General features: G+C 42.6%; 1 protein-coding gene and 1 long non-coding RNA gene across 3 annotated transcripts in view; one reads left to right on the top strand and one right to left on the bottom strand.

Moving 5' to 3' along the window:
* RTN4RL1 (reticulon 4 receptor like 1) overlaps window positions 1–15,403 on the top strand; it is a 253,674-nt gene that overhangs the window by 199,041 nt on the left and 39,230 nt on the right. The gene's annotated exons all lie outside the window — the stretch shown is intronic.
* Window positions 12,196–15,403, bottom strand: part of LOC130356776 (uncharacterized) — a 35,821-nt gene continuing 32,613 nt past the window's right edge. For both annotated transcript variants that reach the window (XR_008888989.1, XR_008888988.1), the window contains one exon: window positions 12,196–12,348. This is a non-coding gene — a long non-coding RNA (uncharacterized LOC130356776). The remainder of the gene's footprint in view (window positions 12,349–15,403) is intronic.

Raw genomic sequence — 15,403 nt, 5'->3', positions numbered from 1 at the left:
TGCCTAACCTCAGCCCGTGCAAAAGGGCCCTCAATCTGGAACTGTAGAGTGTCTGTGCACTGTTTTTGTAAACTGGTTACATAGTTAAATAGTTACATGGGGACCTGCACTGAGAAAAAGTTGACCAGCTGCCTATAGCAACCAATGAGATTGTTTCTCTTATTTTTTCAGAAGCCTTTTCTGAAATTAAAAAAAGTGATCTGATTGGTTGCTATGGGCAGCTGGGCAGCTTTTTTGATGTTTCAAGTTTTGATGAATCTCCCCCATACCTATACGATGGTTGAAAAAAGACGCATGTTCATCAAGTTCAAGAGAGGAGGAGGGGGATGAAAGGAGGGGGTATAAGGATGAGGGTGACTTGAAAGAAAAGAAGGATGGAGGGAAGGGGTATGGGTGGATGAAGAGGAGGAGAAGGATGGAGGGAAGGGGTATTGTTAGATAAAGAGGAGGAAAAAGATGGAAGGAGGGGGTATGGGTGGATGAAGAGGAGTTGAAGGATGGAGGGAATGGGTATGGGAGGATGAAGAACAAGAGAAGGATGGAGGGAAGGGGTATGGTTGGATGAAGAGGAGGAGAAGTATGGAAGGAAGGGTATTGTTAGGTAAAGAGAATGATGGAGGGAAGGGGTATGGGTGGATGTAGAGGAGGAGAATGATGGAGGGAAGGGTATTGTTAGGTGAAGAGAATGATGGAAGGAAGGGGTATGGGTGGATGAAGAGGAGTTGAAGGATGGAGGGAATGGGTATGGGAGGATGAAGAACAAGAGAAGGATGGAGGGAAGGGGTATGGGTGGATGAAGAGGAGGAGAAGGATGGAGGGAAGGGTATTGTTAGGTAAAGAGAAGGATGGAGGGAAGGGGTATGGGTGAATGAAGAGGAGTTGAAGGATGGAGGGAAGGGGTATGGGTGGATGAAGAAGAAGAGAAGGATGGAGGGAAGGGGTATGGGTGGATGAAGAAGAAGAGAAGGATGGAGGGAAGGGGTGTGGGTGGATGAAGAGGAGGAGAAGGATGGAGGGAAGGGGTATTGTTAGATAAAGAGGAGGAAAAAGATGGAAGGAGGGGGTATGAGTGGATGAAGAGGAGTTGATGGATGAAGGGAAGGGGTATGGGTGGATGAAGAAGAAGAGAAGGATGGAGGGAAAGGGGTATGGGTGGATGAAGAGGAGGAGAAGGATGGAGGGAAGGGTATTGTTAGGTAAAGAGAAGGATGGAGGGAAGGGGTATGGGTGAATGAAGAGGAGTTGAAGGATGGAGGGAAGGGGTATGGGTGGATGAAGAAGAAGAGAAGGATGGAGGGAAGGGGTGTTGTTAGATAAAGAGGAGGAAAAAGATGGAAGGAGGGGGTATGAGTGGATGAAGAGGAGTTGAAGGATGGAGGGAATGGGTATGGGAGGATGAAGAACAAGAGAAGGATGGAGGGAAGGGTATTGTTAGGTAAAGAGAAGGATGGAGGGAAGGGGTATGGGTGAATGAAGAGGAGTTGAAGGATGGAGGGAAGGGGTATGGGAGGATGAAGAACAAGAGAAGGATGGAGGGAAGGGGTATGGGTGTATGAAGAGGAGGAGAAGGATGGAGGGAAGGGTATTGTTAGGTAAAGAGAAGGATGGAGGGAAGGGGTATGGGTGAATGAAGAGGAGTTGAAGGATGGAGGGAAGGGGTATGGGTGGATGAAGAAGAAGAGAAGGATGGAGGGAAGGGGTGTGGGTGGATGAAGAAGAAGAGAAGGATGGAGGGAAGGGGATGGGTGGATGAAGAAGAAGAGAAGGATGGAGGGAAGGGGATGGGTGGATGAAGAAGAGGAGAAGGATGGAGGGAATGGGTATTGTTAGGTAAAGAGAAAGAGAAGGATGGAGGGAAGGGGTATGGGTAGATGAAGAGGAGGAGAATGATGAAGAGAAGGGGTATGAGTGGATGAAGAAGAAGAGAAGGATGGAGGGAAGGGGATGGGAGGATGAGGAGGAGGAGAAGGTAGGATGGAATGGGTATGGGAGGATGAAGAACAAGAGAAGGATGGAGGGAAGGGGTATGGGTGTATGAAGAGGAGGAGAAGGATGGAGGGAAGGGTATTGTTAGGTAAAGAGAAGGATGGAGGGAAGGGGTATGGGTGAATGAAGAGGAGTTGAAGGATGGAGGGAAGGGGTATGGGTGGATGAAGAAGAAGAGAAGGATGGAGGGAAGGGGTGTTGTTAGATAAAGAGGAGGAAAAAGATGGAAGGAGGGGGTATGAGTGGATGAAGAGGAGTTGAAGGATGGAGGGAATGGGTATGGGAGGATGAAGAACAAGAGAAGGATGGAGGGAAGGGGTATGGGTGTATGAAGAGGAGGAGAAGGATGGAGGGAAGGGTATTGTTAGGTAAAGAGAAGGATGGAGGGAAGGGGTATGGGTATGGAGAGGAGTTGAAGGATGGTGGGAAGGGGTTGGGGTGAGGATGTGAATGGTTGGATGGAGGGATGGGGTTGGGTGTATGATGAGGTGGTGAAGGTTGGAGGGATGGGTATTGTTAGGTAAGTGAAGGATGGTGGGTTGGGGTATGGGTGATGATGTGGTGTGATGTTGGGAGGGAAGGGGGGTATGGGTGGTTGTTGAAGTTGTGAGGATGGAGGGAAGGGGTGTGGGTGGTTGTTGTTGTTGTGTAGGTTGGTGGGTTGGGGTTGGGGGTTGTTGTTGTTGTGTTGGATGGTGGGTTGGGGTGTGGGTTGGTTGAGTTGGAGGAGAGGATGGAGGGATGGGTTTGTTTGGTAAAGAGAAGGAAGGATGGTGGAGGGGTAGGGGTTGATGAAGTGGGGTGATGATGTGAGAAGGGGTATGAGTGGTTGATAGAAGAGAAGGTGGAGGGAAGGGGATGGGGTGGTGTGGAGGTGGTTGGGTTGGTAGGTTGGGTTGGGTGGGAGGATGAAGAACAAGAGAAGGATGGAGGGAAGGGGTATGGGTGTATGAAGAGGAGGAGAAGGATGGAGGGAAGGGTATTGTTAGGTAAAGAGAAGGATGGAGGGAAGGGGTATGGGTGAATGAAGAGGAGTTGAAGGATGGAGGGAAGGGGTATGGGTGGATGAAGAAGAAGAGAAGGATGGAGGGAAGGGGTGTGGGTGGTTGAAGAAGAAGAGAAGGATGGAGGGAAGGGGTATTGTTAGATAAAGAGGAGGAAAAAGATGGAAGGAGGGGGTATGAGTGGATGAAGAGGAGTTGAAGGATGGAGGGAATGGGTATGGGAGGATGAAGAACAAGAGAAGGATGGAGGGAAGGGGTATGGGTGTATGAAGAGGAGGAGAAGGATGGAGGGAAGGGTATTGTTAGGTAAAGAGAAGGATGGAGGGAAGGGGTATGGGTGAATGAAGAGGAGTTGAAGGATGGAGGGAAGGGGTATGGGTGGATGAAGAAGAAGAGAAGGATGGAGGGAAGGGGTGTGGGTGGATGAAGAAGAAGAGAAGGATGGAGGGAAGGGGATGGGTGGATGAAGAAGAAGAGAAGGATGGAGGGAAGGGGATGGGTGGATGAAGAAGAGGAGAAAGATGGAGGGAATGGGTATTGTTAGGTAAAGAGAAAGAGAAGGATGGAGGGAAGGGGTATGGGTAGATGAAGAGGAGGAGAATGATGAAGAGAAGGGGTATGAGTGGATGAAGAAGAAGAGAAGGATGGAGGGAAGGGGATGGGAGGATGAGAAGGAGGAGAAGGATGGATGGAATGGGTATGGGTAGAGGAAGAGGAAGATATATGGGCAAATAAGGGGAAAATATATGGGTGGATGAAGGGAAGAGCTATGAATAGATGATGGGAAGGGGTATGGGTGGATGAAGGGAAGGGGCATTACTATTACTATACATATGACGTGATGGAGCATGCCACAATTAATTTTTTTGTAGGATTTGTATGGAATTAGAAAAAACCCAATGCCTCCTCATGAAATAGAAGCCGATAAAGCAGTGTTTCCCAACCAGCTGTTGAAAAATGACAACTTCCAGCATTCCTGGACAGCCAAAGGCTTTCCAGACATGCTAGGAGTTGTAGTTTTGCAACAGCTGGAGGCACACTGGTAGCTTGGAAGCCTTATCATGGCTCCTTACAAAACAAAGTTATCACATAGGTGTTTGCATAAACCATAACTGCTATCAAGTTTGCACAAACCATAACTGCTATCAAAGTTATACTTTACCCTAAATTACAAGCTTGTAAATATATATATATATATATATATATATATATATATATATATATATATATATATACACGCTGTACAATTTATACTGTGTTACCTGAGAGCAGTGGTCTCATACTGTGGCCCTCCAGATATTGCAAAACTTCAACTCCCAGCATGCCCGGACAGCCAACGGCTGTCCGGGCATGCTGGGAGTTGAAGTTTTGCAATATCTGGAGGGCCACAGTTTGAGATCACTGCCTTAGAGGAAAAGGTGCACTTGAGCATGCCTATCCTAAAAAAAAGTGAGCATCTACCCCCTAGATGTGGAAAGAAGCAGCAGGATTAGATTAGAAGTCTCTCATGTGGCTGGCAGACAATGAGAAGATTTAGCAATAAAGTGTCCAATCATTACTAATTCATTTTTTCCTTGTTTCAATAACATGCTGATCAGGATGAGCACACTGCTATCAGCGGATGCAATCTCATGTTGCACAGACATCTTATTGAAAAGGGCATTTGTGTCTCCTCTTTCAATCTCTCCGCTCTCACAAACACTTCTCTGGCAAGCAGCAGTGCGCAGGCAAAAGGAAAGGTTTTGATCTTGATGTTTAAATCTAGGGTGTTGATTTCCCAGAAAAGATGTGAAATGCGTTTCCCAGAGGAGGCACAGCAGCTCCGTGCGGCCCTTCATTTTTTTTTTTCATCACATATAATTTGTATGAGTCATCCCGAGTTGGTGTTTTGACATCTGGAAATAGTAAGATTGGTGTGGCCCCAAGGAATGGGCTTGATCCGGGAAGGTAGGATTTAGATTTTGAGTAAAGCTCAGTGACATTCAGGAATCCTCTTTATGTGGTAGTGACCATGTTCCATGAAAAGAAGTGACTGGGAGACGCCTATATGGAAATATTAGGTTGACAGTGGTGCACATTGGGACACAGAATAGTGGTGCACATTGGGACACAGGATAGTGGTGCACATTGGGACACAGGATAGTGGTGCACATTGGGACAGGATAATGCACATTATTTACAAACAAAACTTTCTGGTACCAGTTGATTTAAAAAAAATAAAAAGTTTTCCACCTGAGTACCCCTTTAAATAAAATCAGCGATATTACAGTATTCTTAACACAATATGTTTTGGGCCACAGCTTTTTTAACCAAATGTCATGTTAGGCAATCCATTCCCTAATCCCTATTTATTATTTTATGTGGTTGAGGGGGAAACTCCTTTCTATGTGTTATTGAAGACAGTTATGGATGTCATTCTGTTAAATGGAGACAAGGACCATTGGGGGAGATTTATCGAAAACTGTGCAGCGGAAGAGTGGTGCAGTTTCCCATGGCAACCAATCAGATTGCTTCTTTCATTTTTAAAAAGACCTGTGAATAATGAAAGAAGCGATCTGATTGGTTGCTATGGGCAACTGCACCACTCTTCCTCTACATAGGTTTTGATAAATCTCCCCCAATATTCCTTATATGCATGCACCGAAGGGCCACCAACCTAACAGTAATGTTCAACATCAGCCACACTGATCACAGAAGGAATGTTAGCCTTGTAGCATATATGTTTGGTCATTTTGGTCATTCTATAGCCTTTAACACTTTAAATGTTCACTAAAATAGTGTTTTGTTTTTACTAAAACTGGGTTTAAATATCCTGTGGCTGCAAATAGAAAAGAATGTCAGTACAGTAGTCCCTCAAGTTACAATATTAATTGGTTCCAGGACGACCATTGTATGTTGAAACCATTGTATTTTGTGATCATAACTCTATGGAAACCTGGTAATTGGTTCTGAAGCCTCAAAATATCATCCAAAAATAGGAAAAACTGAGGATTAAAGAAAAATAAGTAGATAACTAATAAAGATAAAGCAAATCCTTACATATAAAAGTAAGAAAGATCTGCTGGGAGCTGTAAATCACTGCATATGTAGAGGACAGGAGCTTCTTCAGAGTCATGTACAGTACACATAGGCCCAGATTTATCAAAGAATGTCTACAGTAGAGTTATTTTCCCACATTTATTTGAGTGGTGTGTTTGAATAGTGTGCATCTTATTTATCAAGAAGGTGCAGGATGATTAATTTTGCGCAGCTCTGCTGTGGTGGGAAAAGCTCTACCACAAACACTTTTTCTAGACGCATGTGAGGGAGGGAAGTAGACACTTTCTGGGTCCTGAATTTGGCAGGTTAGGTGTTTTTACTTACTTTCACAGAGCTGCCTGGACATTTTTACTTGCATTTTAGACGCTACAATCGAGTTTGATTGCGGTGTCTAAGGGGTTAAAGCCGGGAATCACCGTGATCGGTGACGTCTGGCATTAGAGATGGGTCCTGGTGGCAGATAGCCCCAGGGACCACTCAGCTATGACCCGCGCTCAGCTCCTGAACGCGTGTCATAGAAGGGGAGTGGGACGCTGTCGTCCACAAGAGGTTGAGTTGTGGAAGGTAGAAGTGATTCTCACGCCTACTGGTAGGTGGTGTAGCTGTGCGCCTAAAAAAGTACCGCGCAAAATAGCGACTTTTGACAAAAGTCGCAAATGATAAATACGTGGCCATTGCATGGTCAAAAAGAAAAAGTTCTAAAGTTTTAGGCAAAAAGAGTAAAACTGTCGATATCAAAAAGCGCATAAAAGTCTCAAAATATGCTGCTTGCGCCTGAACTGCGCCTAAACATAGACAAAAAAAATAAATGCTCTAAGAGCAATGATAAATCTCCCCCATAGTCTCCCAACAAAGTAAAATGGAACCGTCCTCATCTGGTGTCCAAAGGAGCAGCTAACCCTGACACAGGTAAAGTGTACAGAACATGTAGTATCTCTCTATACTGTAGGGAGGCGCTATCAGACAGCTAGTCAGTGCATGCACTTCAGTAATACAGGAGTTTTACCAGTGGAATTCCCATTCTGATTGGTCAGTTCTTCCAGCTTTTGACACGTTTCACAGATCTGGACTTTCCGTAGCATTGTATGTTGAGTCTGGTTTCAAGTTACACTGGTCCAGAAAAAAACATTGTATGCTGTCCGGGCATGCTGGGAGTTATAATTTTGCAACCGCTGGAGGCACACAGGTTGGGAAACACTGGCCTAAAACTTTGTAGGAAGGTTTCGTAACCAAAATCAGGCCCTGTCTAAAATATATTAAAGTGTCTTAGGGCCCTGGCCATGGAAGTCCAAATATGTATATGTACATGTATGTGTATATAAATATTTCACCTACGGCTTAGACTCGTGTGAACTCTCCGCCTGTCAATCCCTTCATCAGTTGTCTTCAACCTGCAGACCTCCAGATGTTGCAAAACTACAACTCCCAGCAAGCCTGGACAGCCATCGGTTGTCCGGGCATGCTGGGTGTTGTAGTTTTGAAACCTCTGGAGGTCCGCAGATTGAAGACCACTGCGGCCTTCATCATCATTCAGCCCCCCCCCCCCTTTTTGTTTTGTACTCGCCTCCCCTCAGCGGGAAGTTAGGGTGAGCTGGTCCGGGCCATCTATGCTCCAGGGACCGTCCGGTGGCGATGGTTAGTCATTGCGGGCTGTCCATTTTCACCGGGGGGGCCTCTTCTCCGCGCTTCGGGCCTGCCTCGGACTAGTGACGTTGCCTTGACTATAACGCACAGGGACGTTCATGCACAACGTCCCTGTGCGTCGTCGTCAAGGCAACATCACTAGTACGGGCCCGAAGCGCGGAGAAGAGGCCCCCCCCCCCCGGTGAAAATAGACAGCCCGCAATGACTAACCATCCCCACCAGACGGTCCCTGGAGCATAGATGGCCCGGACCAGCTCAACCTAACTTCCCGCCGAGGGGAGTACAAAACAAAAGGGGGGGCTGGATGATGACGAAGGTCGCAGTGGTCTTCAACCTGCGGACCTCCAGAGGTTTCAAAACTACAACATCCGGGCATGCTGGGAGATGTAGTTTTGCAACATCTGAAGGTCCGTAGGTTAAAGAGCACTGATGAAGGGATTGACAGGTGGTGATGAAGGGGGGGGATGATGACGGGGGTCTGGATGATGACAGGGGTCTGGATGATTACAAGGGGGATGATGTATTTCCCACCCTAGGCTTATAGTCGAGTCAATAACTTTTTTTTCCTGGGTATTTGGGGTAAAATTAGAGGCCTCGGCTTATATTCAGGTTGGCTTATACTCGAGTATATACAGTATTTTAATAAAGTCACAAAACTTGTGTAATAAATTCCAGCAGAAGAACCTGTGGTCAGAATAGAAGAGCGTTAGGAAGGGCAGGATATAAAGGAATCACACAGAAAACCCCCATCCCCATTGACCATTACCTTGCATCCTGAGACAATTTCTCCCTGCAGTAAATCCTATTTTTATCCGGGCCAATATGGTGAGTGATGCGGTAATTAAGCGGCCGGCAGCATTTCACCGGAATAGAAGGTGATGCACCATTACCTGTGTTATCATATTGCTCATCAAAATGAACACCGGCAAATAATTTAGATACTAAAGTAAGTATATATTTTACAGTAATACTAGTTTCTGTCCATTAACTTCTTACAGTGCACAACAATTTGTGGCAGGAAATGATGCTGAGGCTATTTTATTTAGGTTTTGTAAAGTGATCATGAAGAGAATTGTATATCCATCCAGTGGTGTAATGGGTAATACAGATCATTCGGGTGTAACGCAGTTATCGGTACATAGGGGTCTTATGCTAGATGGTGCTGAAGCATCTCTATAGTAAGAAAGCATGACAAAAGTAACTTTATTTTATTGCTTTCTGACTAATGTTTTATTGCTTAAATATGACTTTATAGTGTAAAAAAATCCACTATATACAGAGTATAAATTTAGTATTATGGTGTGTTTGTCCTCTACATTTATTGATGTCGTCAACTGACCTCAGTGAAATGTTATAACCTGCCAAGAGAATGAACTTGTCTGAATGTTACGGCTATGAAGGGTAAGAATCTAAAATTTCCTGTGTGAAACTAAAGATTAAAGGAAAACTGTCAGCTTGCTCCCCCCAGCGGTACTGGCTGGTAGTGCGGAGAACGCTGATCAGTTTGATGCTTACCGCGCCCAGATCCGCCCCGCTGTTAGGCCGTAATCTTCTATTTTCGGTATATGCTAATTAGGTGCTAACTTGCACCGGCGGAGTAACTGGCACTCTGACGTCAGCGTTTTTGGCCACAGCACCACTCAGCTCATCAATCTTCCTCCCCTCCCTCTGCCTCTCCCTCTTCATTACAGAGCGGGGAGAAGCAGGAGAGGCGGAGGGAGGGGAGGAATATTGATGAGCCCTGCGGCCAAAAACGCTGACGTCAAAGTGCTAGTTAGCCCAGCCGATGCAAGTTAGCACCTAATTAGCATATACCGAAAATAGAAGATTACGGACGAATGGCAGGCGGATATGGGCACGGTAAGCATCAAACTGATCAGCATCTCCCGCACTACCAGCCAGTACTGCTGGTTAGTGCGAGGGGAGCAAGCTGACAGTTTTCCTTTAAAGGGGTACTCCGGTGGAAAACTATATATATATATATATATATATATATATATATATATATATATATATATATATAATTTTTATTTTTTTTTCAACTGGTGCCAAAAAGATTTGTAAATTACTTTTATTATATATTAAAAAATCTTAATCCTTCCAATACTTATCAGCTGCTGTATTCTACAGAGGAAGTTCTTGTGATTTAGAATTTCTTTCATGTCTGACCACCGTTCTCTCTGCTGACACCTCTGTCCATGTCAGGAACTGTCCAGGGCAGGAGAGGTTTGCTATGAGGATTTGCTCCTGCTCTGGACAGTTCCTGACATGGACAGAGGTGTCAGCAGAGAGCACTGTGGTCAGACAGAAAAGAACTACACAACTTCCTCTGTAGTATAAAGCAGCTGATAAGTACTGGAAGGATTAATATTTTTAAAGAGAAGTCATTTACAAATCTGTTTAACTTTCTGGCACCAGTTAATTAAATAAAAATGTTTTCTAATGGAGAACCCCTTTAAAGTGATATATTTCTATTGTTTCCATGTTTTATTGGGTAGATGGTTAGTAGCAGCTCCCTTTGATATTTACAGGCGTTGCAGCTTTAGTTGACACCACCAAGACAGTTTCCATCTCTACAGTGCCTCTTCTAGTTCCCACTTTTGACTCTTTCGAAACAACTTTTTCTACTGGCTCCTCACTATCCAGAAGATGGTGATGCCAAGCTGGGCCCTTGTCGTTGGTAGAAGTATGTTTAAATTGAAAGAAGTACAAATTGGGTAAACTATGTTGCTTAAACATTATTTAATTAATATGAAAGAAAATTAAGGCAGAGACAGATCAGTGCTATAAGTGCTGTTACCAGTGGCTAGTATAAAGATGTAAGGGTGAAATAACTACAGTATCATATCAAAATTAAACATGTAAGGTCTGTCCGTTCCTGGGTCGGTGGTGCTGCTGGCAGCCTATATCCTTCCTGTCAATCCAAGCCTGGATCGGGCAGTTCAATAGAAAATTTGGTGACTGGGGTAGCGTTCCTGGTGGTCACCCCCAAAAAAAACTGGATACTTCTTGGCACCAATCAGTATATGGAAGCAGATGATTCTAAAGTATAAGCAATTCTTTATTGGGGTTTCATGGACAACGTCTTTCGAGTGGTGATAGCCTTCTCTCTGTCAGGTTAAACCAAAGCAATTTCTCCAGCTGTTCTTCATCAACAGCACTGGAATCCCCCCTCCCTCTCCCCTTAGTGGAGTGCTCTCAGATATTCATCAGAACTGTATGAATAATATGCATAGTACAACAACAGCTTTATTTTTTTTTTAGGAACAAGATAGTTTTGGAGATTGGGGCATAACTAGACTCCTGTATAATTGGTACTCAGGAGATGTTTAATAGATAAAATTGTAGCGCCTTACTGTGTACATTGTTAGGCCTGCGATGGGTGTCTTTAAGCCTTTTTACTGGTTTATAATGTTCTGCACTACTGCTTTTTATTAATTCTTTTCGTTTTTTGGTTTTGAATAATAAGAGAATTTCTAGAGAAATCCTGTGAGGAGCAGAATCTACATGCGGGCCCATGGCTACTCTGGGATCCTTCAAGAATTCGGTTTAGGTCTAGGAACAGAATGGTTACCTTAGATACACTTGTGCTTGAGCTACAATTCCCCACTGTGGGGTGCAAGTCCTCTAAATAAGTGTAAGTGCAATACTTTTCTCCACTAGGAGCCAACCTGTGCAGGATTAGTATATCCCTCAGAGGAAAAAAGAACTACTCTAGTTTAGGATAAGGTAAAGATAAGAAGTTTCTGGAAACCTATCTATCCTGCTTCACTTTCACAAGGGTGACCCCCTGCTCAAGCCATATTTAATTAGTGAGAATTGAAGAGAAGGTGTCTCCTATTTTGTGAAAGTAAGGACTGTTCATGTTAACATAATTTCAGTGTCATCTGCAGCTCAGTACCAGGGACACCCCACAAATCATCCAGCTTGACATTTTACAGGGAGTACCCAAAGGAATCATTGCTATCTGCTACTATCTGTGTACCTCCTACCCAGACCACTGTGCCAGCCCATGGAATGTTGGAAAGCCTTGTAGAAACCCTTGTGCCATCGCAATAGCAAAAAAAAGACCTGCATTGTACCACAGGTCCCAGCCGGCCCACAGGTTCTCCTCCTACTACATACTTTTTGGACTACCAATTTAGGTCCAAAACTTTGATACCCTTAGTCTAAAGGGAACCTTTGTTAGGAGAAGTCTTGGGGTAAAAAACATATTCTCTATACCTTATTATTATTAATAATAATAATTTAATATTATTATTATTATTAGTGAATTATTATAAGAATTCACATGTATTTTAATTACAATAGTCCCAAGGCTTAACATCCTGACTATTAATAATGACTGTAGAAAACAAGTTATCTTCTACATTTTGTGATGGCTTGTTATTTGATTACTCATAATCTAAAAAGACCGTTTTTCATTTGTGTTTGACATTTTCTATTGACTTATAGAACATGAAGACATAAGGGAAAGAGTATGATTAAATCAGTCTTTACATTATGGTTATACAACATGGCACTCAACCCATGAGCATGATTAAATTGCAAATACTTGCCGGAGATTTCAGCCTTAGTAAATATCACAGTTTACAAAGGTTTTCATTCGGTGGTGGTTGATATGCAGGTGGATATCCTCTGTGTATACTGCTCTCAGCTGCCATTCACTAAAGACCTTAGCATAATGACAAGAAGGAGAGAACATCTAGTTGAATTTAACAATACACATTGATTGTGGCTATTTGTAGCAAAGAGAAGCCACAATCTACTATAAGGCGATATGATGAGTATGGCTCTTAACTAATACACAATTAATTTGGTTAATTGCAATTTAGATTATTATGATTATGTTATATAATTATGATTTTGCGTTACACATAAATTTAATATGTCAAAAACGTTCAAGAATCATAACAACAGTATTAAACTGTAAAAAATCTAAAATAATAAATCTGACTAATAGTACATTTTAAAATTCAGTGGCTAGAGAAAAGAGGAACACATATTACTGCAGAAATTAACATCATGATATACACAAAATACAGAAGAATAGTGAGAATAGAAACAAGGCTTATTTAACCCTTTAAGGAGACAGCTCATTTTGGACTTGAGGACACAGCTCATTTTAAATTTTGATGCTTTAATTTTTCTTCATTGCCTTTTTTGAGAGGCACACCTCTTTTATTTTTCAATCCACAGAGCCATATGAGGGCTTGTTTTTTGCGTGACCAATTGTACTTTCATTTTACCATTAAATGTACAGTGTAGCAAAATAATTATTATTTGTGTGTGTGTGTGTGGGGGGGGGGGGGTATTTAAAAGAAATGTTGTATCTTTAGGGGGCAACATTTTTGAAGTAGTGAACCTTATGGGGAAACTGAAGTTTTCTTTATTTTATAGGTTAAAATGATGCCCATCTTTTTATGCTTGTCTGTTACTTTAAAACTACATTTTTTTGTAAGAGAACTTTTTTTTAAGCATTATTAAATTGCCCTATTCTGACCTCTATAACTTTTTTCTGTGTATGCGGTAGTGTGAGGGTTCATTTGTTGCGCTGTGATCTTTTGTTTTTATTGGTACCCCTTTTACACATATGTGACTTTTTCCATAATGTTTTATTCCATTTTTCCTTGTGACCAAAAGCATGATAAAACTGACATTTTTTTTAAAAAAAATTAGATTTTACACAGCCTTTCAAAAGTTTCAAGAACACTACAGCCTGTAATACCGCTACAGATTCTGCCATCATTTCTCACAACACAATCACAGAGAGAATTCAGAACCCACAACCATTCATTTTGCTAAACTTACATTTGTCTATGTCCATATAATTTAAAATGTTTTTATGCTGTTAGAAAACTCATTTGAAATTAAAATTGCAATTCCCAATGTTTTGTTGGTTTCATCGCACCGCCTCAATAGTGTTTTTGTCTTCCTGGCTGCTTTTGTCATTTCTTTTTATGATTCTGATTAGAATCCAGTCATATCAAATAGTAGTGAAGCCATCATTTGTGACCTCAAGCTCCAAATCTAACGCTTTTATGGACGTAATTATACACTTTCCTAACCCATTCAAGAATAAGGGAGCTATGATTTACCTTTGGTGTCTGAGAATTATGGCTATAGCTGCTATGTACAAATGAAGTGAACTTCACTCACTGGTTGCATAAATAAAAGGTCTGTAGGGACAGGAATATTTACATAGCCCTTTAAATGGCGTAATTTTTTGGGAGAATATAAATTACATTGTAATCTGTTTTTGGGGAACATGGTGATTATAGACATCATGGACACACTCCTTTGTTTTGTTCAACAATCTTTCAAACAAATCTGTGGACAAACCTGTGCAAACATTCTGTACAAACACAGAAGAGACCAATGTTTTTTTCCATCTCCCTGCCCTTTCCATGGCCCTGAGCCCCTGTGCACCACAAGGCCCTCTGGTGGAAGGACGCCTAATGATGACCTATGTCCAATGCTTGGCTTGACACTGTCATTGTGGTGCAGCTTTTAGTGGAAAGTGGGACAGGGAGAAAGGCCCTTAATAAACCTTGTTATTTCTATGTTATGATAGCCCATGGTTTTGTTCAAGGAGATATACTATTAAAGAGTACTTCGCTGCTCAGCCTTCGGAAAAAAAATGTTCCGAATGCTTAGAGCCGGTGCCCGGGGCTTGTGACCTCATGGTTCGCCCCCTTGTGACATCACGTCTCACCTCTCAATCATGTGGACTCACGACCCGCCCCCTAGGTGAAATCACACCCCCCTCAATGCAAGTCTATGGGAGGGGGCGTGGTGTGAGGTCACGAGCCCCCCAGCACCGGTTCTATGCGTTTGAAATATTTTGTTCCGAACGTTGAGCAGGGGAGTTTCCCTTTAAAGATATAAACATTAATGGTAGGGTCACACATGCCACATTTTGCTGCGTATTTTCGACAGCTGATTTTTCCCCACCATTGTCTTCAATTGGTAGGAAAATATACAACAGCAAATACGCAGCAAAATATGGCATGTTTGACCCCACGCATAAAGTTTAGACTTTTGGTCATTTGGATAGCCTTTAAATTAGACAGTGAGGCACCAGCAGAACATGTTAACATTGGGACTTGTGTTGAGTGCAAATATTCGATATGCTAAATTGTGCCGCAAATATCAGCACTTCACGATTTCGCAAATATTTAGAATATAGTGATATATATTCGAAATGACGAATATTAATTTTTTGATGCGAATATTTATGCGAATATCGTCACTTTCAGACTGGACACTGATCCCTCCCTTCTTTTAGGTTAAAGATATAATTGCATGCACATTATGCTAATTTCATTACGACTTTTTGCATGAAAAAAAAAAAAGAGAACGAACATAGCAAATATGCAAATTTTGCAAACATGGGAGGAATATTCGTCCATATATTCGAAGTATCACAAATTCGAATATGGCCCCTGCTGCTCATCACTAATTGGGACCGCTTGGAAATGGTCGTCTCAATAGATAACAATGCATTTCCAAGTGAGTTCCGCCGAAAGAATTCCCATGTCAATTCTTTCAGTCAATTCTTTCTGGGGAGGGCAGCATCAGAATTTCTGAGGCAGATGTTTCTGCTGGGGAAACTCCACTGTGTGTATGGTGTAGCAGAATCCCATTGGAAATTCTACCATGTGAACGAAGCCTCATACTAACGGGTTAAGGAATTACCAACTTGAAGAAAACCAACATTTTTACTTATC

Source organism: Hyla sarda, chromosome 2 (assembly GCF_029499605.1).
Source record: "Hyla sarda isolate aHylSar1 chromosome 2, aHylSar1.hap1, whole genome shotgun sequence".
Lineage (NCBI taxonomy): Eukaryota > Metazoa > Chordata > Amphibia > Anura > Hylidae > Hyla > Hyla sarda.
This window is presented reverse-complemented; position numbering and strand designations above follow the sequence as displayed.